General features: G+C 29.2%; 1 long non-coding RNA gene across 1 annotated transcript; it reads right to left on the minus strand.

The window, feature by feature from the left end:
* Positions 1 to 261: 261 nt before the first annotated feature.
* On the minus strand, positions 262 to 21,220 carry LOC121235769. Its single transcript, XR_005934597.1, has 3 exons — positions 21,036 to 21,220; positions 8,062 to 8,068; positions 262 to 272 (listed from the first exon to the last, which is right to left on the minus strand). It is a non-coding gene; the product is annotated as an uncharacterized LOC121235769 (long non-coding RNA).
* Positions 21,221 to 22,407: the final 1,187 nt, after the last annotated feature.

Raw genomic sequence — 22,407 nt, forward strand, 5'->3', positions numbered from 1 at the left:
TATTACTATTAACAGATTATTTGAAATCACCTCACTACTCGAACATAATCCCGTTTGGATAGTGAAATATTTCATCTCATCTCATCATCATAACTTTTCTAAATTTTCACACAAAACATAATAAACAATTCAATTTTTTAAAATCTCAAAACATTAATAATATTAAAAAATAATATTCTAACAATATTTTATACAACTTTCATCTAAAACCAAGTCATCTCATCTCACTTTCATCTAAACTTTCCTAGTTTGCCTCAAAATTTTGAAAACCTCTCATCTCATCATTACAACTTTTTCAAATTTTCACACAAAATAAAATAAACAATTCAAATTTTTCAAATTCAAAAGAAAAAAAATTAGAAAATTTTATAACAATATTTTATTCATCTTTTTAACTTTAATTTCAACCCATCTCATCTTATTTTTGAAAATAAACGAGGTTGATCTTTGTCATCCCAAGTCATATTTGGTGACTTAAGATTTAAAGTGGATACCATTTAAGTGATTTATAAAAGAAACTACTTGAAATATGACACATTAATATGTGTAAGTGAGAATAAAATTGTTTAGCACGAGCAATTGCTCTTTGCATAAACATATATTTTTTAGGAAATAAGAACACGATGAAAAACCTGAAGTCCAATCTACTTTTTTCACTCCTTTAAGAACATTGAAAGTATAAAAAATATTGCTTTTATTTCTTTTTTATTTCTTTTTACTGAAAAAAAAAAGCATAAAATATTGTTCCAGGCTCACCACTAGCAGATCATGACAATTAAGGCATGTGAATATATTCACTTCATGTAACTATCAAAAGTATTATTGAAGATAGATAGATGCATCCATAAGGATGAATCTCAATGTGGAATCAAATTCATGATGTGATGGTGCTCCCAAATCTTCCAGACTTTCTTTCTTTTCAATCACATTAATACGAGGAAAATGAAAAAAAGCCAACCAATATTCGAAGATAGTACGCTATTTTGCAAAGACTAGACTTGGTTTATGTTGGGATTGGACGTGTTAGACGAATTGAAGACTAATTTTGATACTTTGCATCTTAATTTCAACATGAAATGACCTGCAAATTGTATTTCTTATTAAAAGAAATACAACAGATGGTAATATTTATTATTTAAAAACTGCAAATGAATCAAGTTGAATCAAATTCAAACAAGGGTACGCGAGTTCGAGTAGTATGTTTACTCGTTCGAACTCAAATATCCTTGTTCGAACTCAGCTCGGTAATCATTAATATTGATCAAATTCAGCTCGAGTTCGACAAAAAATAAACAAACGCTCGAGCTTGAACTCGATTTTTTTAAAAAATTGAATCTTATGTTTTGATTAATAAAAAAATTTTAAATTTTACAAAAATACTCCAACCGTTTTTTGATCTATATATTCGAGATTATCTTTAGAATTATTTTCTATCTTGGGTGTTGGGGTAATATTCTCCAATTGCCATTCATTAGGAAGTGTGACTTGATTCCAATTGATTTATTTAGGAATTTGTATACTAGAATTTAATAGATAGTAATAATAGTATAATATTAATAAGAATAATAGGCGGTATAACCAGTCATATGCATGATAGCAGATAGAGCAGGTGGTATAACTGACCATATGCATGAAGAAGTAAATAATATAGAAAAGATATACAAAATAAACTTTTTCATTAAAAACATAATACTTACAAGGAGACTAATTCTCAAAAGAGTTTGAAGCAGAAGTCATGAAGAAATGAAGATTTATAAAGTGAGGATGAGTGGAGTGGAGTGGAGTGGTTTGGGTGAGAGAGGAAAAGGCTTCAAATGAGAAATTCTGAATGCATTTCTTCCTTCGCAAACCCCTTTATATAGATACTAAAACAGTACAACACAGTAATCCTAATTATACATGAACAGTTTCAGCCGACACTAAAAACAAGAACAGTATCAACCGACACTAAAAACAAATTAACACAGTACAGGACATGTGAACTAGTATATACAAAGTCATTTGCTGTTTTCTTGAATAACAATCTGACATGAATAATAATCTTCTGGAATCACATACTCTGGAGATCATAATTTGTTAATTCCAAGTCAAACGGATCTTGAGAATCCATGCAAGGTGAGTAATCTTGATAATGAAAGGCGACTGAGTTACCCTAAGAATAAGAGGTCTGTTGAGAAGGAGAGGCCTGATGGGTTGGTGATAATGCGAGTTGCTGTAATGGAGATCATCTGGCGAGATATTGTGCTTCTTCTTCATATGCATGGCCACCATCTCTTCATTTCTTTATGACTTCTGCTTCCAACCCTTTTGAGAATTAGTCTCCTTATAAGTATTATGTTTTTAATAAAAAATTTATTTTGTATATCTTTCTCTATTATTTGCTTCCTCACGCATATCTTTCTTATTATTTGTTCTATCTGTTATCATGCATATGCTTAGTTATACCACCCATTATTCTTATTAATATTATACTATTATTACTATCTATTAATATTACTTGGAATTTACGTATTTGGTATCAGAGCTATTGGTGATTATATTGTTATATTGTTATATTTTATTATTTTGCTTTTTATATTGCTATTTTCTCTTGCTGTTTAACTTTGAATTACATATTTTATGATGGATAATTATTATGCTCATAATACTGATTTTGGTGATTTATATGAGTTAAAATGTCTAGATTATAATTTAAAACTTGAATTATAAATCTTGATGAATAACATAAATGATCTTAAGAGAAAACAACAATTGATGATGCAAGATTATGTCTAAATATCATGTATATCAGAGTAGACAAGCAGCAATAGAATTATATGAAGCTGACTGCAACTTCCTAAGAAACAAAATTAAAAGTGTAAGAAATCATTTGAGGATTCTAGCTTTATAAAAAAAAAAAGAAAAAAAAAAGAAAGAAATCACTGGTACAGATTTTTACAAAGATAATCCATAAAAAAAGAGAATGAAGTAGATTTGGAAGCTTATGTTGGTAAGCCATGAAAAACTGATGGTCAACCCATTCATGCTGGAAGGATTTAAGGGTGGTCCCTGTGGTGTTCCTTCAAGTTCTTAATTTACTTATTTCTCTTTGGATATAGGAAATTTTTGTTTAAAAATCTGTCTCAATGAATTCTTTATTCAAACTTAATGAATCTACTACTAGTATCTCCATAAAACCTGATAACATCAACCAAGAAAATTACAGTATAATAGATATAGAAAGAAATCTATAAGACTAGACAATTCCTAATGTTCCAAAAAACCAGATATACAAACATTCTACTTTTTCTTCTAAATTACCATTTCTTACAAATTATACAATTAAAACAGTAGAAAAAATCATTAATTTAAATAATGATTATGAATCGTTACAATTATTAACAAAAGAAGCGATTAAACATCGCAAAGAACATAAATATTCTTTCATACATATTGGACTAGTACAAGTAGCTATAAAACTACTTACTAGAAGTGGATTAAACACCTAAGTATTACTCTGTTTAAGAGACAGAAGACACTATAATTTTTATGATTCATTACTTGAAATAGTAGAATCAAGCCTGTTTAAAGGACTAGTTTATTTTATTTTATTCAAACCTAATGAATCCACTACTAGTATCCCCATAGAACCTGATAACATCAACCAAGAAAATTACAGTATAATAGATATAGAAAGAAATCTTCAAGACTAGACAATTCCTAATGTTCAAAAAAACCAGATATACAAACATTCTACTTTTTCTTCTAAATTATAATTTCTTACAAATTATACAATTAAAACAGTAGAAAAAATCATTAATTTAAATAATGATTATGAATTGTTACAATTATTAACAAAAGAAGCAATTAAATATCGCAAAGAACATAAAAATTCTTTCATACATATTGGACTAGTACAAGTAGCTATAAAACCACTCACTAGAAGTGGATTAAACACCTAAGTATTATTCTGTTTAGAGACAGAAGACACTATAATTTTTATGATTCATTACTTTGAATGGTAGAATCAAGCTTGTTTAAAGGACCAGTTTATTTTAATTGTTATCCCAATTATTCTCTTTCATTATTCGATGCTAATATTTTACATGCTTTAACATTAAATATTAAAACAAACGATTATCAGTTGATGAAATGATCACGTCCCTTAACAGTAGTTTATAGGATCCATTATAAATTAATGAAAATAACATTTGAACCACAAGCTCTTATTACCAATCCAAAAGGATATACATTATTATTAGAATCTAGTACACAAAACTCTAGTGTACGAACTCCTAAACAAATCAATTGGAATCAAATTACCCTTTCTAATGAATGATAATTAGAGAATATTACACCATTACCTAAGATAGAAAATAATTCTAAAGATTATCTTGAATATATAGATCAAAAAGAGGACGGAACAGTCCAAATAGCTTTCCAACCTTTTAGAAGATCTTTTTCACGTTATTCTTCTCCAGCACCCTCTAGTTATCATACACCCAGATCTGTTCTTATATCAATCTCTCGGAATAAATCTCAAAATTTTGACACTAGATCTTTTGACACTAGATCCCAGAGTCTTAACACAGATTCGGAGAATTATTTCCGGAAATATTATTGATACACTAGTATATACTGTTAGCCATCCTGATAAAACATCCACCTCCCATAATTCTGAAAATGAACCTTCTTCGCCAACAAATTCACAAGTAGTTAGATATGATGCCCAAATATATACCATGAATAAAGAAGAATTTAAAATTAACAAAGAATATCTCAAACAAAATTATATGAAAGAAGAAAATAGTCACAAAAGATTAATATTTTTCTCAACTTTTACAAAAATAGAAAGAGATTATATTCAAGAAAAATATTACGAATATTTAGAGAAAATACAGATTAATATACATTTCTTTACATGGTTTGAAATATATAAATCAAATCAATTGTCTACCATAAACATGACTACTAACTAATGGATTAAAGGAGAGAATAATCAAACTGTTTATGAAGAATATCCCATTTTTGAAGTCATCAAGTTCAATAAGAGAAATACTCAAATTTTGGCTTCACCAATAAAAAAACATAATAATGTAAACACTGATAAAAATATTGATAGTATAATCTAACAAAAGGATTATGCAAATATATATCTAAAAACTATGGGTAAACAATTAAAAATAATTGAAACTCAAATATCTCCTACAAAACTCACTATTAAGGAAGTAAAGGAAACCCCTTTATTTGTTTCCCATGAAATTACATATCATTTAAAAACTATTTTTTTCAAAAATAAAAATGATTTATTGGAACAAATCTCTAGTAAATTAGAAAAATTAACTATTAGTAATACTGCATCTACCTCAAAACAACCTCATAATAATGTATTAAGTAAGACAGACTCACCTGTATTATCTGACTCTGAAATTAGTAATATTGAAAACCAATTTAAAAATTTAGATTTACAAATAAACAAGATTAGAGTAGATCATGTTAATAGTTTTTCAGTTAGAGATTCTAAACATTATGTTTCTATTACCCGTAATTAGTATCCGAGGCCTACCCCACTGGATATACAATTTGAAGAAAGAGAACATATAATAAAATCTGTCTTCGCACCTGATGTATTATATGAATAGAATATAGATGGATTATCTGAATATGAAATATTAAATCATTTCCAAGAAATGATTATGGTCGCTAACGTTTATAAAAGTAACAGAAAAACTGATTACCAAGCAGCACATATTATTGTCACAGGGTTTACTGGCCAATTAAAAGGCTGGTGGGATCATTATCTTTCATATGAACAAATGACACAAATATTAACTGCATATAAATATGATGAAAACATGCAAGTAATTAAGGCAGAAAACGATTTACCTTTAGAAGATGCTGTAAATACTTTAATATATGCATTAACTAAACACTTTGTTGGTGATCCTGTTCAATTCAAGGAAAGAACTAGTGATTTATTGATTAATTTAAAATGCCCTCAATTATCTGATTTTCGTTGGTATAAATATGTATTTCTAACTAAAGTTTTGATAAGAAATGACTGTCAACAGCCATACTGGAAGGAAAAGTTCATAACCGGACTTCCATATTACTTCGCCCAAAAGATACGAGAATCATTAGTAAAATTGGATGGTACTATTGACTTTCATAATCTCACATATGGTGATATAATAAGTAATATTAATAGAATTGATTTAACTATGTGCAACGATTTAAGATTAAAAAAGCAAATGGAGAAAGAAAATAAATTTGCTAGAAAAGAATTAGGTACATTTTTTGTGAAAAAGTTTGGTTATATCCCATTATTAACCTCTTCAAGAAGACACAAAAAAGGAAAAAGAATTTATAAAAATTATTCTAACAAAAAATGAAAATACAGAAAATCCTATAAAAAGACAAAAGATAAACAAACATATAATAAACCACTAAAAAGTCCTAAAAAGACTAATAAAAAAAATAAATTGTTTGTTATAAATGCAGAAAAATTAGACATTATAAATCAAGTTGTAAAGTCAAACAACAGATTAATGAACTAGATATATTTGAAGCATTAAAAGAAAAATTATTAGATATTTTCATAATACATTCAAGTGAAGAGGAAGATAGTTCTTCTTTAGAAGAAGAAATCTATCAATTAAAAGAATCAAGTTTTTCAGAGCAATCTTCTGATAGTGAATCCGAAGAAGATGAAATATAAATTTATAATTGTCTAGATAAGGATAATTATATTTGTAATAAAACTATTAATGTACTCTCAAAACAAGAAGATATTATATTAAAATTAATAGACAAAATTAGTGACGCTCAAGAAAGAAAATATTACTTAGAAAAGTTAAAAGATACTTTTAATAATCTAAACACTTCGGTAACGTCATCCTCAACACCTTACAAGTTTTCAAAAATAATAGGAAGATTTAAAACATACAAACAAAAAATTACAATACAAGATATACAATAAAAAATTAATGAGATAAAACAAGAGATTAGAAATTTGAAAACATCCAATCTTAAATTAGAAGTTTCAAATGAACAATTATTATAAGAAATTATATTATTAAAAATAGAGAAAAATAGAAATAATTTTCATGATAAAGATATAATAAAGAACAAGGAGAGTGTTCAACATTAAATGAAATAGACAATTTCATTAATATTCTGATAAGATAAATTTTTAAAAATGATATGCTGAAGTAACAGTTTCAATTAATCAAGAATTTTCCTTCACTACAATTGCCCTAACAGATACAGGAGCAGACTTAAATTGTATACAAGAAGAATTAATACCTTCTAAATATTTTGAAAAAACAAAAGAAACATTGTCCTAAGCCAATGGAACAAAATTAAATATAAATTATAAATTATCTAATGCACATATCTGTAATAATGGAATTTGTTTTAAAACAACATTTATTTTAGTAAAAAATATTAATACTAAAGTAATATTAGAAAATTTCTTTCTTGCTTTACTCTACTATTTTTCTGTAACAGAAGAAGGAATCTCTACCAAAATAGTTGGACAAGAGATTCAATATAAATTCCTATTTCCCCCTGTATCAAAAGAAATTAACTCTTTAAATGAAGTTTCATTAATAAGAGAAATTAATTTTCTAACAAAAAATAGAATTAGAAGAAAGGAAAAACAGATAAACTTTTTAAAACAATAATTAAAATATAAAAGGATTCAGGAACAATTAAAAGATCCGTTATTAATTCAAAAAATTGATAATTTTAAAACTATAATTGAAAATGAAGTATGCTCTAATCTACCCAATACTTTTTGGAATAGAAAACAACATATAGTTGAATTACTCTATGAAAAAGAATTTTCTGAAAAAAATATTCCAACTATGGCTAAACCAATTCAAATAAATAACGAATTATTAGAATACTGTAAAAAAAGAAATTAATGATTTAAGAACAAAAGGATTGATAAGAAAAAGTAAATCACCCTGGAGTTATACGGCCTTTTATGTTAAAAAACATGCAAAATTAGAAAGAGGAGTTCCTCGTCTAGTCATCAATTATAAACTTTTAAATAATGTATTACAATGGATTATATACAAAATTCCTAATAAAAAAGATTTATTATCCTGATTATATAATGCTACAGTATTTTCAAAATTTGACATGAAAAGTGAGTTTTGGCAAATCCAAATTTCTGAAAAAGACCGTTATAAGATAGCATTCACAGTTCCCTTTGGACATTTTGAATAGAACGTTATGCCATTTAAATTAAAAAATGCTCCTAGTGAATTTCAAAATATTATGAATGAGATATTTACCCATTTTACTCATTTTTCGATAATTTATATAGATGATATATTAATATTCTCTTCATCTATTGAACAACATTGAAAATATTTAAATACTTTTGTCCAAATTATCAAACAAATTGGATTAGTAGTTTCATCACCAAAAATAAAATTATTTCAAGACAAAATTAGATTTCTTGGATATGAAATTTATCAATGAACTATTACACCAATTAGCAGAGCAATAGAATTTGTTGATAAATTTTCAGATGAAATAAAAGATAAGCTACAACTACAAAGATTTTTAGGAAGCCTCAATTATGTTGCAGACTTTTACCAATCTCTCAGGCCATTATGTAAACTATTATTTAAAAGATTAAAAAAGAATCCATCCCCATGGACAGAAAAACATACAAATATTTTAAAACAAATTAAAGCTTATGTTAAGAAATTACCATGCTGAGGACTCTCACCTTCTCATACTTTAAAAATTATTGAAACAGATACCTCTGATCTTGGTTATGGAGGAATTATAAAACAAAAATTATCAACTGATTCGGAATAGATTGTTCGATTCTATTTAGGATGTTGGAATCTTACCCAAAAGAATTATAGTACTTTAAAAAAGAAATTTTAACTATTGTATTATGTATTTCTAAATTTCAAGATGATTTGTTGAACCAAAATTTTTTACTTAGAATAGATTGTAAATTAGCCAAAGAAGTTTTGATTAAAGATGTGAAAAACCTTGCTGCTAAACAAATATTTGTTAGATGACAAGTTATATTAAATATTTTTGATTTTGATGTTGAATATATTAAAGGAGAATCTAATTCTCTTCTTGATTTTTTATTCCGAGAATTCTTATAAGGAAAATCATGTCAACTTCAAAGTCAAAAGTAAAGTCCAAATCTTCATACACGACCACCATCTCTTCCTTTCTTCATGACTTCTGCTTCCAACTCATTTGAGAATGAATCTCTTTGTAAGTATTATGTTTTTAATGAAGAAGTTTATTTTGTATATCTTTTCTATATTATTTACTTCCTCATGCATATGGTCAGTTATACCGCCTGCTCTATCTGCTATCATGCATATGGCTGGTTATACCGCCTATTATTCTTATTAATATTATACTATTATTACTATCGATTAAGTCGAGTTTATACAAGTTTTATTCACGAGTCTAAACTGAGTCGACCCTAGTTTATACAACTTTTGCTCGTTTAATATTCAAAACTATATTAATGTTTACGAATATCTCATTTTAAATTAATCAAGTTCAAACCGAGTATACACGAGCTGCTATGTTCGTTTGCAACCCTAGGCAATAACATACAATGTGAGGATAATTTAGTCAGTTTAGACCTTAAAAGAACAAGTAGCATAAATAGATTGCAACTAAATTATCAAGTTGCAGTGTCAAATGAAGAAGTTGATAGTTTGGAGGTCATAATATAAACAAGAGTAATGCTACTCATCATTCTAATTCTCATCATCCTCTCATCATCCTCTCATCATCCTATGATGTAGTATTAGATGATTGAAGACTATTTATTATATTTCATTTGTGAATCTATCATCTAATATTATATCATGAGATGATGAGAGGATGCTGAAAAGGGATGATGAATAGATTTTTTCTATAAATAGATGTTAATTTCTAAGTTCTTTTTAATGTTGTTTTTGGTTAAAATAAGGTTACAAATACTCAAATGGTTATGATCAATAGTTCCAAACCATGGCTTGAAAATAGTACAATTATTCTATCTAGCCAACTCCTCGAAACTGATTCTTTATTTGGTTGAAGAGTAAAGTTATGAGAGAAGTGAATGCTTGGTATTAAATTAGAGATGATGCAACAAAACACAAAAGATATTATGATCTTATAATTTACTTAGGGTATTTATTTTGTTCAAAAATAAGGACATTGAGGCCAAAAAGATGAGGATATTTTAGGTCACATGCATACATGACTTGCATTCTTATCAAAGCTATCTAGATTTATATCATTTTTTTACTATGTTTTTTAATGATTTCACATTCTAAACATATTTATACATCAAATATTACATATTTAAATTGCATTGCATATTTTCTTATTTAATACTTATCAATTTTCGATTTAAAATCCAATGACATTTCAAGTCTTTCTCCGAACTTTTTTTATACAAATATATTTTTTAATGTTACAAAAATGATATCATTTTTAAGATTATTGGTTATTATTCATTAATTGTCAAGTGCTTCTCACTCCTCATTCGTTGGATTAAATTTGATAGGAAAATTTGAACTTACAAACCTAATTTTGAAGGTCACCAAACACACCATGAAAACCAATCGAGATTTTCAAACTAAGCACGTACTCATGAAAACCAAAACCCCAACCTACTTTTCTTTCACTCCCTTGGGAACATTACAACACACTTTACACATAAAAATGTTCTACCAATTGCCCATAATGACAAATCATTCGATCTAAAGCATTTCATACAACTAGATGCATCCATATAAATGTATCTCTTGGTGGAATTATGACCATGAAATATATCTCTAAAATCTTTTTTAGAATTAAAATAAGAAAATAATATACAGTCTTAAGGTGTGTAAGTTCCGAACGCTCATTTTAAAAAAAGTAAATAAATTTGTAGATTCACATGAATAAATTTTTTTTTAATGCTAGACTTTTCTTTTTCTTTTTTTTTTTTAAAAAAAAGTATACGAATCTTGTATTGTATATAATATTCCTAAAAACAAATTCATATTTATCATAATTTTAATTTAATTAGTATTGTATTTACTAAAAGACAAAACGCAAGCGTCTCATATTAAATATGAATAATAATATTATTTCTTATTTTAAATTTTATATTAAATAATTGATTTCAATTAGATTGGTGGGGCTAAGAATCGGAGAGGCATGGGAAATGGGTGGCGGGGAGTGACAAGCGTGGTAGGGTTTGGCAGCATATGCAGCAAACAACTTTAGACGGCATCCAAAAGGCAACCAATTTATCAAAATTACTAAAAAAATCACATCACATGAACTTTGTCTGTCCTTTTGTTGTGCAAACCAAGAAAATAAAAATAAAGGTACCATTCCGTACTTCACCGTAACACGTCAAGCCATTTCTCTTTTTTAAATAGGAAGCAAAAGAGAATGGAATGGAGGGCAAAGTAGCATTGCATTTGCATTAGTAGTTCAAAAAGGTGTGAAAAGTGATGCACTCACGGCATGCATCATTCATTATTTTCATTGGATTTTCCCTTTACAAACTGATCAATCCATTGGTCATTTCGAATGTGTGGGATACGTGCACGACATACATTCAATTTTAAAAAGATTAATTGAATCCAAATCGGATTTTTTAAATTTATTCTTAGGAGATCAGATGTTGTTTGAAATCATATCCAATCCAATACAAAGACTATAAGAAATAATAAGATTAGGGTAATTAATCCTAAGTTGAGTTGATGCTAGCCCGGTTGATCTAATTATTAATGATTATCTTATTTTTAAATTAATTTGTGTAACTCACAAGTTGATCACCTAACCTTTTCATTTATTTGTTACTCTAATTCATGGTGGGAAATGCTTTAATTACAAAATTTTTTTTATAAAAATAAATTCATAAAATGACATTATTTGATGTGATACATTAAATTATAAATATTATTTTTATTATAAAATAGATCAAATGCATCTTATAAATTCATGTGAGTTTATAAATTTACTTTTAAGAAATTTCTTTATAACTGTAGTAGTTCTCTTTTATGATATACCATTTGATTTTGTATAATTTCACAATATCCTTTGGAAAATCATAATGGTTTATGAATAAATTCCTAGTGATTGTTTAAGCCATATATATATATATATATATATATATATATATATATATTCATGAAACAACAAATTGCCACCCTTAAATTTCAGTCTCACGACGCATATTATATAATCATTAATACAATACATTTTTGTAAAGAAAAATTATATACAACACTGTGCATATATTTATGAAAAATATATGACATAATATTTTGTGAAAAGTCTAATCTTAACAAAAGTTACACATTATAAGTTTTCTTGACAGCCTAAAGCAAAAATGGTAAATAATTGGGAGTATGAAGTAAGTGCTTTGTTTTAGAGTAATGTTATATATAATTTTAGTATGTACAAGTCTTACATATTTTATTTAAAAAAATAAGGTAGGGTCTATTATTAAAAAAATAATTTTTACCTGTGAGTCTTGGATTTAACCATATTTTTTAAAAATGAATACATAAGACTTGCACATATTATAAATATCATTTCCATTTATTTCCTTGTTTTGAAGAGAGAAAAGTGAGATTGTGTTTTAGATAAATTTTGATAAATGAGTAATATTATATATAGTCATGTAAATATCACATACTCATTTTAAAAAAAATAAAAATTATTATTTAAAAATTATTATTTTTATATAAATTTTATATTTTTTTTATTTTTTTTAAAAATAATATTTACACATTTTATAACTATAAAAATCATTTATAAATAAATGCAGCGTGCATCGGATGGCTTCTTGTCCCTCGGGGGAGATAAAAAAGTAAAAAAGTGGCTGGCCTGTTGTCATCCATCGCACATCCTTACCTATTAGCTTTCACAATTAATTTCTTCATTTAATTTATTTGAAGATACGACTTTCCTTGCTCTTATCTATGTCTCTTGCAATTAATGCATTTGATGAACAACATTTGGGCTGAAAATGAAATTATTGGATTCTTATTTATCACAATTTAGTTTTGGACACTCCAATTGACGATCTCCTATTAGAAGAATAACATTGTATTTAGATATAGAACTGAATTAAGTTGAGTTAAGTTGAATTAAGATAAGATAATAAAATATTATTAAAATATTATTTTTTAATAATATTATTATTTTGAAATTTAAAAATATTAAATTATTTATTATATTTAGGTTGAAATTTAAAAAAATTATAATGATGAATTGAGATGAATTTGGTAACCAAACGTACCGAGTCTTTGATCTACACTTTCTAATTTAATTATTTTATGTAATTCGAAGGGATAGAATAGCTTCATTTGGACATTTAGAATATTTTACTGTAAATAATAGTGAAATAATTTTAGTTAAGATGTTTTATTGTGTTTTGATTAAAGAAAAAGAAAAAATTGAATAAAAATATTATAAAGTTAAAATTATTTGAATATAATCTTGTTTTAAAACTTGAAAAAGTTATATTATTTTTTATATTTTATTTGGAAGTTTAAAAAAATTGTAATAATTAGATAAAAAAATTAAAAAATATTTTTTTATTTGAGTGATATTTAAAATAAAAAATATTTAAAAATATTTGATAACGTTTTGTGTTCCCAACCTAACCGGCCTATATGTGATCTATGTAATATGAGCGGTGCTACTCTGCCGCCCGAGTAGCACTATTTGGTGTTACCGTTAATTGTAAAAGTAACTTTTTTTTTCTATTCAAAATTTTTTAATGTATTTAAATATTTTTAAAAGATAAAAAATACATCAATATATTTAAAATTACTTTCTTCATCATTAGGTAAAAAAAAACAAATATTGAACTGTCAAACCGAGCAGTATGTTTGGAGTGGAATAGTAGACTTTCTCATGTAATATTATAGACGGAACAAGGGGGGCCCACCGGGGCCATAACTCCTTATTGGGTTTAATTTCTTAAATAAAATTATTTTTGTTATAGTACATTGTTTATAATTAAAAAGAAAATATCTATACAGTCTTAGAATATGCAAGTTCTGTATACTTTTTTTTTTTTTTTTTTTTAAAGTAAGAATGTCTGGGACCCACATGATAAAATTAATTTTTTTTATGATGTATCCCACATTTCTCAAAAGATACTCCGGACATATATATCTTAAGACTGTATATAGTATTACTCAATTAAAAAAAAAAGATTTGACCCATCAAAATTATAATCCATCTTCGTATAGTTTATAAGTTGATAAAAAATTCCATCATGTTTAATTTATAATCTATTTATTTTTATAAACTACGTACAAGAAATGAAGAATCGACTTATAATTATGAATTATGGATCAATTATCTTTATTAACGCCTCTTAAAATTCTCAGTTGAGCTTTGATCCCATTAAAGTTTTTTATTCTAATTATTTGTTTAATACAGTTGGACTTAGACACCTTAAATTTGGGTTGATTTCGTATTTATATATGCTTTTTAGAGATTTGGATTTGGCTTGCTTATACATACACACATCATGATCTTATGTTATTTTTAATAAAATGCAAATTTCATGTGTGTTCAAATTCAAATGCCGAAAAGAGAAATTATATAACATGACAGCTTTTATCTCAAAATATAAAATAATTTCACCAAAAAGATAGACCATTTTCTTCTACTATTTTATTTTATTTTATGTGTAGACTCAAAATCTAATCTTTATAAATGTTTGGATTCAAAATCACTCTCATTTGTTCTCCCAATTAAACAAGAAGTTCTGATGATTCCACCCCTGCGTGAGATCTTAACACTCCATATACATGTAGGTGGATAGTGAGTTAGATAAAATGAAATGAAATGAAAGTTAAATAAAATATTATTTTTTAATATATTATTATTTTAAGATTTGAGAAGTTAAATTATTTATTATATTTTATGTAAAAATTTAAAAAAATTATAATAATAAAATGAGATGAGATAAAATACTTTCACTATCTAAACAGGACTAATCGATCTAGATCATAAAGATGAACTAAATAGTACCGTTCACCCAACCCAAATGGGGTGGATATTTCACTTCCGACTCGACCAATTTATCATTATAATTTTTTCAAATTTCAACACAAAATATAATAAATAATTTAACTTTTTCAAATCTTAAAATAATAATAATAATAATAAAAAATAATATTTTATTAACTCAACTTAATTCAACTCAACTCACTTCAACATCCAAACGCATTCTAAGGTTGTGTTTGGATGTCGAAGTGAGTTGAGTTGAGTTAAGTTGAGATGATAAAATATTATTTTTTAATATTATTATTATTTTGGGATTTGAAAAAGTTGAATTTTTTATTATATTTTATGTTAGAATTTGAAAAAGTTGTAATGATGAGTTGAGATGAATTGAGAGGAATTTGATAACCAAACGAAGCCTAAATATTATAGACTCTGCTTGCTTTTGATTTTATTTTTGTGTTTATTTTTATTCATTCAAAATTCAACGATGTCGTTTAACATATATTTCGAATAAATAATTGAATGATTGGGACGGCCCGATAATTTTCTAAATATAATATTAATTTTTTAAAATTTCCAACTATTCTTATGAGATGGGTTAATTTCGGACCATGTCTATTTTTTCTACACTTCTAGACCTAAATGCAAAAGAGGAATTAATGAAATGAAACAGGATAATTGAGATGACTTCGTTTGTATTCGGAAATTAATTGAAATGAGTTGTGAATAGTAATGAGATTAATTGAGATAAATTGTAAATAATAATAAAATTTATGAATTAAAACTGATAAATAATAATAAATAATAATAAAATAAATTAAGATGAATTAAAATAAATCGTAAATCTAAACCGAAACAGTCCAGACATGGCCCCTTTTTATGTGTCAGAAAGCAGTACAATTTGTCGCAATGAGTATCCATGTCCAGCCACGCAAAAAATCCCCCGATTATAAAAAAAAAAAAGAAGAATAAAATCAGTGATGCCCCTCAAATCCCATCTGTTTTTGTAACCAAGAAATAAATGCTCAACAATGATGGCATGTGCTTCTGCCGCCCACAGTCATGTTGCACGATTTTTAATGTGGTCATTTTGCTTGCTTACTCGAGTGGTACACAACACTTTAAAATCTTATCATCCGGATGAGGAAGAAGATAGATTTTATCATCATGGGTGGTGACTATGAGTGTATTAATTATGACCAAGATTGGAAAAAGCAATGCACAGATAATATATTCCTTTACTATTACTACTCGTATGTCCCTTTTTCTCTTTTTCTTTTTTTAATCTTGGTTTGTCTGGGTATGGAACTCAAACCCATACCATCTTGTAGCACCAGTTCCCATCTCATTTTGGGCACTTAGCTAGCTTTAATTAACTCCATTCTGGATGATGCTTGAATGGTATGACATAATTTGATACTTTTTTTTAGCCTTACTAGAATGAGTAATTCTATATACAATTGTGAAATACGTAAACATCGCATAATCAATTTGAAAAATAATAGAATTTACTATTAAAAAATTAATTTTTTTATGTGAATTTTATATTTTATTATTTTTTTCATAACGATTACGTGACGGTTGTATAATTCACGGTTGCATTGTTGGGTTTAGGCTCTTATTTATTTCTCAATTACTACTCATTTTGGCATTTTAAAAGAAAAAAGATACACTTTATTTCAAGTGTACAAAAGGAGTTTCCCCTTTAATATTGATCTCCAAGTGTATGCATTTATAGATAGATGCTGAAAGTAAAACCAGATGCCAACTTGCCAAGCAGTAGTAGTCCACTTTAAAGCATAAAGACAATCAAAGAAAATGAATAGCTCTTTGATTGGGGAAAAGAAATTAAAAAAACAAAACTTTTTGTGGGTGGGGTGCCGTGCCGTGCTGTTTGTTTAAAGGAAGGATGTCTTTACCTGCAAGTGGATTCTGATGAACTCCGATCCTTCTTTGTGGGCACAAGCAGATCCTTGGTGTCATTTTCTTTTGCATGCTTGCTTTTAAGTATCATTATCTATACCTCTATACATTTGAAAAGATAAAAGTGCTTTGAGTTCTCAAATGAAAACATGTTAAAAGTGTACTGTATTCGTGAGTGATAGTCCATAACAATTACCACTCCAGTTTTTTTTTTTTTTTTATGTTTGTGCTCCAGCAAAGGGAGAAGAAAAGAAGCATTAAATTTAGGTAAGTAGAAGATTTTTTAGATCCATTTCATGATCAGAGATTCAGAAGATAAGAGGAATTATTTTTTACAAAGTTGTTCCTTGTAACTACCTCAATTCCAAAGTACCTATCAAAAAAAATTGAGTTTACTATGCCACCTCCGTACTATCGCTCTAAGTGTACGATTGTTGTCATGCTCATGTTCATAATATATTTTCCAAACCCTAATCCCAATTTGCATGGAAGAAACCTAGGTGGGAGCAGCCACCGCCCAATTTTTATAAAGAAAAGGCTGCAAGGAGAAAAGGAAATTGGGCCCGTGACATTGTCGATAAGGTCCATTTACTTGATTATGCTGCTACAGTACATATCGTAAGCTGTAGTTAAGAGTACTACTTTCATACACATGGGCCGCAAGGTCAAGTGAACAGCAATTCCTTGGCTCATAGCTCACAAACATGTTTTCAATTTTCGAGTCCAAATACTGTTTCCCTAATTTTTTTTGAACTGTTTCCCTAATTTTCAATGAAGCTTTAGCATTGATTATTAAAAAAAAAAAAAAAAAAAAAAATGAAGCTTTAGGATGGGGAAAAACGAATAAGACTGTAAGGGCATCCCCGGCAGAGGCGGAACCGTATATAAAAAAAATTAATACACTGTATAAATAATTATAATTTTTCTTTGTATAAATGAATCTGCCCCCAATATCCCAAAAAATTTACTGAAATCCCCCCCACCCCCCAAACAATTTTTTTTTTAAATTAATATAATATAGATAACTTTCCCTTATTTGGCAATTTTGCTACAAAACCGATGACATTCTAACGCCTGACACAACTAACATCCTATAATACTTAAACGAGAAATGATTTGTACAAGTTTCAAATAGATAAGTTTCATACAAACCTTTTATAAAATAATGGATCTCACTAATAAATAATAGTTTTTTTACACTTTTTTAAAGTAAAAGCTTATATGGAGCTTGTCTATTTGAGGCTTGTATCTAGTATTACTCTAAATATCCTCACTATAATTCTATTGATTTGACATGCTACTGATTGAACACAATTTTTGATTTCAACACATCCTTCAACGTGAGATTAATCTTATTTTGATTTTATATTCTGACGCTTAGAGTACTTTCAATAAATTTTTCATCTTATCTTTTAAAATATACCATCAAAATTTATTTTTTCTATTTTACATAATGACTTTTATAATATACCATACATCAGCTTATCTATTTTTTTTTCATATCATTTAAATATTATACTTTTTAATATTTTTTAGTCATTTCAAATATTTTCTTTAACTACTAATGATATCCTCATATATTTTAATATTTGCAATATCTCTATATATACAATATCATATAATTATGTTCTATTTTAAATTAATCCAAATTTATAAGCTCAATCAAAATATAAATTAATTCAAAAAATAAAAAGAAGAGATTATATAATGAAAATATAATCAAACTATATTATGAAAATATCCATTCTCGATAATTGTAGAAGAATATTCTTAAGACATTCTTCGATATATTCCGTGAATATCAATTTTCGATAATTGTGGAAGAATATTCTTAAGATATTCTTTGTCTATATTTTCATTATATAAACTATAAATAATACCATTTGTTTATAAAGTTTTATCAACATCTTCATTTCCATTTCTTAACATAATTTTTCGAGTTCTTCTTTTTATATAGTTCTTATGAATCTCATCTTTGAGATATTTGACTCTTCGTCATCTGACAAGGAGTTAGAATTAAATTTAGTTCTTGCTATGGAATTTAGTTCTTGCTATGGAAGAAAAACGTTTAGATAATGAAAGAGGCTCGACATCGCGTCGTAATTCTATTTCGTGTCGTATATTCATTTGAAGAAATTCATTTGAAGGCCACCAACACTTTTTTGCAGATTATTTTACTGAATCACCCATATATCCTCTGAATTTATTTCGTATGAGGTTCCGAATGCAATGTCATCTTTTCTTGTGTATTCAAGCTACAGTCGAAGCATACGAACTATATTTCGTCCAAAGAAGAGATGCTGTTAGAAGACTTGGACATTCCTCCCTTCAAAAAATAACTATTGCGATGAGAATATTAGCTTATAGAATATTTGGTAATTTTATGGATGAATACTTAAAGATTGCAGAAAATATAGTAACCGAGTGTTTGAAGAAATTTTTTAAGCCTGTCAGTATAATCTTCTCCAACGAGTACTTAAGATCACCAAACGACATTGATATTTCTAAATTGCTCGCAGTTGGAGAAAATCATGGGTTTCCTGATGTGGCGCCCTCGACCCCCACGTGTTATTTTTATGGAGTTCGTGACACCGGGATGATGACCACACGGATCACGCACCCCAATAACTCTGATGCTCAAAGTGTACAACATACATAAAATGTACAATAAATTTCTTTCTTTCGCAGCGGAGGAAATTAAAGGGTCTTTCTTTATTAAGTACCAGAATTGTTCATAAAACAACAAAATAACCTTACAAATATTTTACAGTCTTCCGTCAGATAATTTAAAGAAAGCAAATAACAAAATGGAAACAAGTCCCAAAATGCTGAACAACAAAACAGCGACTTAAGCTTCTGGCAGAGTCGGTCCTTCAGGTACATACTCGGGCTCTGCGTCAAACTCTACGGCACCATAAAACGGAACCGTAGGGTAAACACCACTATGAGATTATGACATCTCAGCAAGTAATTAACAAAATAACACCCAAAAACATATTTTTTCAACACGTGCTTCCATGCGGACAAATAACCAATTACATTTCTTTCCCAAAAATATCATTTGTATTACTATACCTCGAAAATCCCATTTTTGTGTCCCATTCATAATTATTAAGAATTTACGCATGCACCACGGTCTCCCCTATGGACCGTTCGCACACCCTGGCTCTCTTCGTCACATTACGGGTAACGTCCGTGCATGAGACTTCGTAACGAGCAATGTTCAGTTCCGCGCCCAGCGCGTACATGGCCAAGCATCCTCTAACCTCGCCAGCCAAAGGTCACGGAATCGGTACGAGAGCGTTACCGTCTCGTCCGTTCCCGTCGTCGCCCTGCGACAACTCAGGGGATGTCACATCAGTCTGTTACGCTTCCGAGTGACCAGAGAAGCTCCACCGAGATAATGCCCCATCTCGGCTTGGGGTCGTGAAACATACGCACTCACGCAACAGTATCAATATGCAACAGACTTCGTGACGTTACCGCATAATTAACAAAATAATAATTTATGCTTTTCAACAGTTTATTAGAATACACATTTAAATAATTCATTTTACAAGTTCTCAATAAATGCCGAAAAAACACAGTTTCATAAATACATGCATAGTCCCATCCGCTAATCCGGCCCAAAGCCCAATTACATTTAAAATCCCAACAACTTTGACGGCCCAAGGCCCATTTTTTTTCACAATACCAATAAAGCCCAATATTTCAGCAAATGCAATACATTTTCATCAAACCAATAAAGTACAAATAAACAACAGTTTATAAAGCCAACAAATACAACAATTTATTCGCAAAATTGTGAAATTTCCAATAATACTTAAATAAAGAGAAAATTACATACACACGATGAAATTGATAAAAATCTGGAAGATCAGGCGAAAGGTAGTGCAGCCAACAGTGGCGACGGCGTCACGGCTGAAACCGTTTCTCTCAACTCACCGTTTTGAACAACACGGATGAACAACAAATCCACACTAAATACAAGATTTGGAAGCACAAAGGGTTCGGCAAAACTCACAACACCCTCACGGAATTACAACCAAAAACTCAGAATTTTTCAAGAGAAATTGTACTCGGATCACCAAAAATATCTCGATTAATCTCACACAAACAAAACCAAACACACACCCAAGGAGATCCCTAAACCAAGAGAAGCCGTGGCCTATTTATAGGCCAAAAATGGCGGTTCGCATGGCGTGCGTGTCGCACGGTGGAGGGAGGAAATAACGGCAGCATGCCGTGGAGGAAAGGAGATCCTCTTGCGGACGCGTGGCACGGCGGCACTCGCGGCAGCCATGCCCGACGCCACCGAGGAGCTTTGCGGAAAAGGTGGCGACCGTGCGATGCCACGGGTTTGATGGCAACCTTCGGGGTGCATGCCGAACGACACGAGTAGGTGGAGGTGGCTCACGGCTGGGATTTACTCCGGTAGTAGCTGCGTGGAGATCGGCAGCAGCTGCGTGGAGAAGAAATGGTAGAAGAAAGGAGAAGAAAGGAGAAGAATCGGGAAGGAGATGGTGCGGCGCAAGAAGGGAATAAGATGGAGCTAGGGCTCCATCTCAAAACGACGCCGTTCCGAAAGGATGGCTGAGCACCCACGGGCCGCACGGCTGGGCCGTGTTCCGCACAGGCCTGGGCCCCCCCCTTGCTGGGCTGGGCCGGTTTCGGGTCACACATACACACACACACACACACACACCCACGACCCACAGAAAGAAATACACACAAGGCCCAAAATAAAAAATCAAGCAAAGCCTAAATAACATAAGTCCAAAAAAATAAATAAAAATAAATTCTCTAAATTAAAATAAAATACTAAAACAAATAACATAATTAATTAATACAATAAAATAACACTTAGAATAATAAGGATAAAAATCAAGTGAAACTAGAGATCTCACAACCTCCCCTCCTTAAAAGAAATTTCGTCCTCGAAATTGCCAAGTTCCTAAATTGATTCCAAAACATAATACAAAACTCTTAAACAAACTTGAGAAAGAATACAAATATTCAAAACTACCCGAATAAATAAGGGTAGAACTTTCTCATGTCTGCCTCTCTCTCCCATGAAAAATCCTGGGCTAACGGATCTCCCCAAGATACCATAACCAGAGGTATTGACTTGGATCTTAATCGTTGCTCCTTCATGTCAAGGATCTGAGTTGGAACAACTTCGTAAGTGAGATCAGACCGGAGTTGAATGCTCCCTGGATCAACGAAACGAGGCTCCTGCTGACCAAAGCTTTTCTTTAAGGATGATACGTGGAAAACATCATGAATTCCACCAAAATGCTCTGGCAGAGCAATACGATAAGCAACTGGTCCAACCTTCTCCAGAATCTGAAAAGGGCCAACATATCTCGGACTAAGTTTTCCTTTCTTACCAAAACGCTTAACACCTTTCATTGGAGAAACTTTGAGGTAAACCCAATCACCAATCTCAAATAATAAATCTCTTCTCCTCGTGTCCGAATAGCT

This window comes from Juglans microcarpa x Juglans regia, chromosome 6D (genome assembly GCF_004785595.1).
Source record: "Juglans microcarpa x Juglans regia isolate MS1-56 chromosome 6D, Jm3101_v1.0, whole genome shotgun sequence".
In the NCBI taxonomy this organism is placed as follows: domain Eukaryota; kingdom Viridiplantae; phylum Streptophyta; class Magnoliopsida; order Fagales; family Juglandaceae; genus Juglans; species Juglans microcarpa x Juglans regia.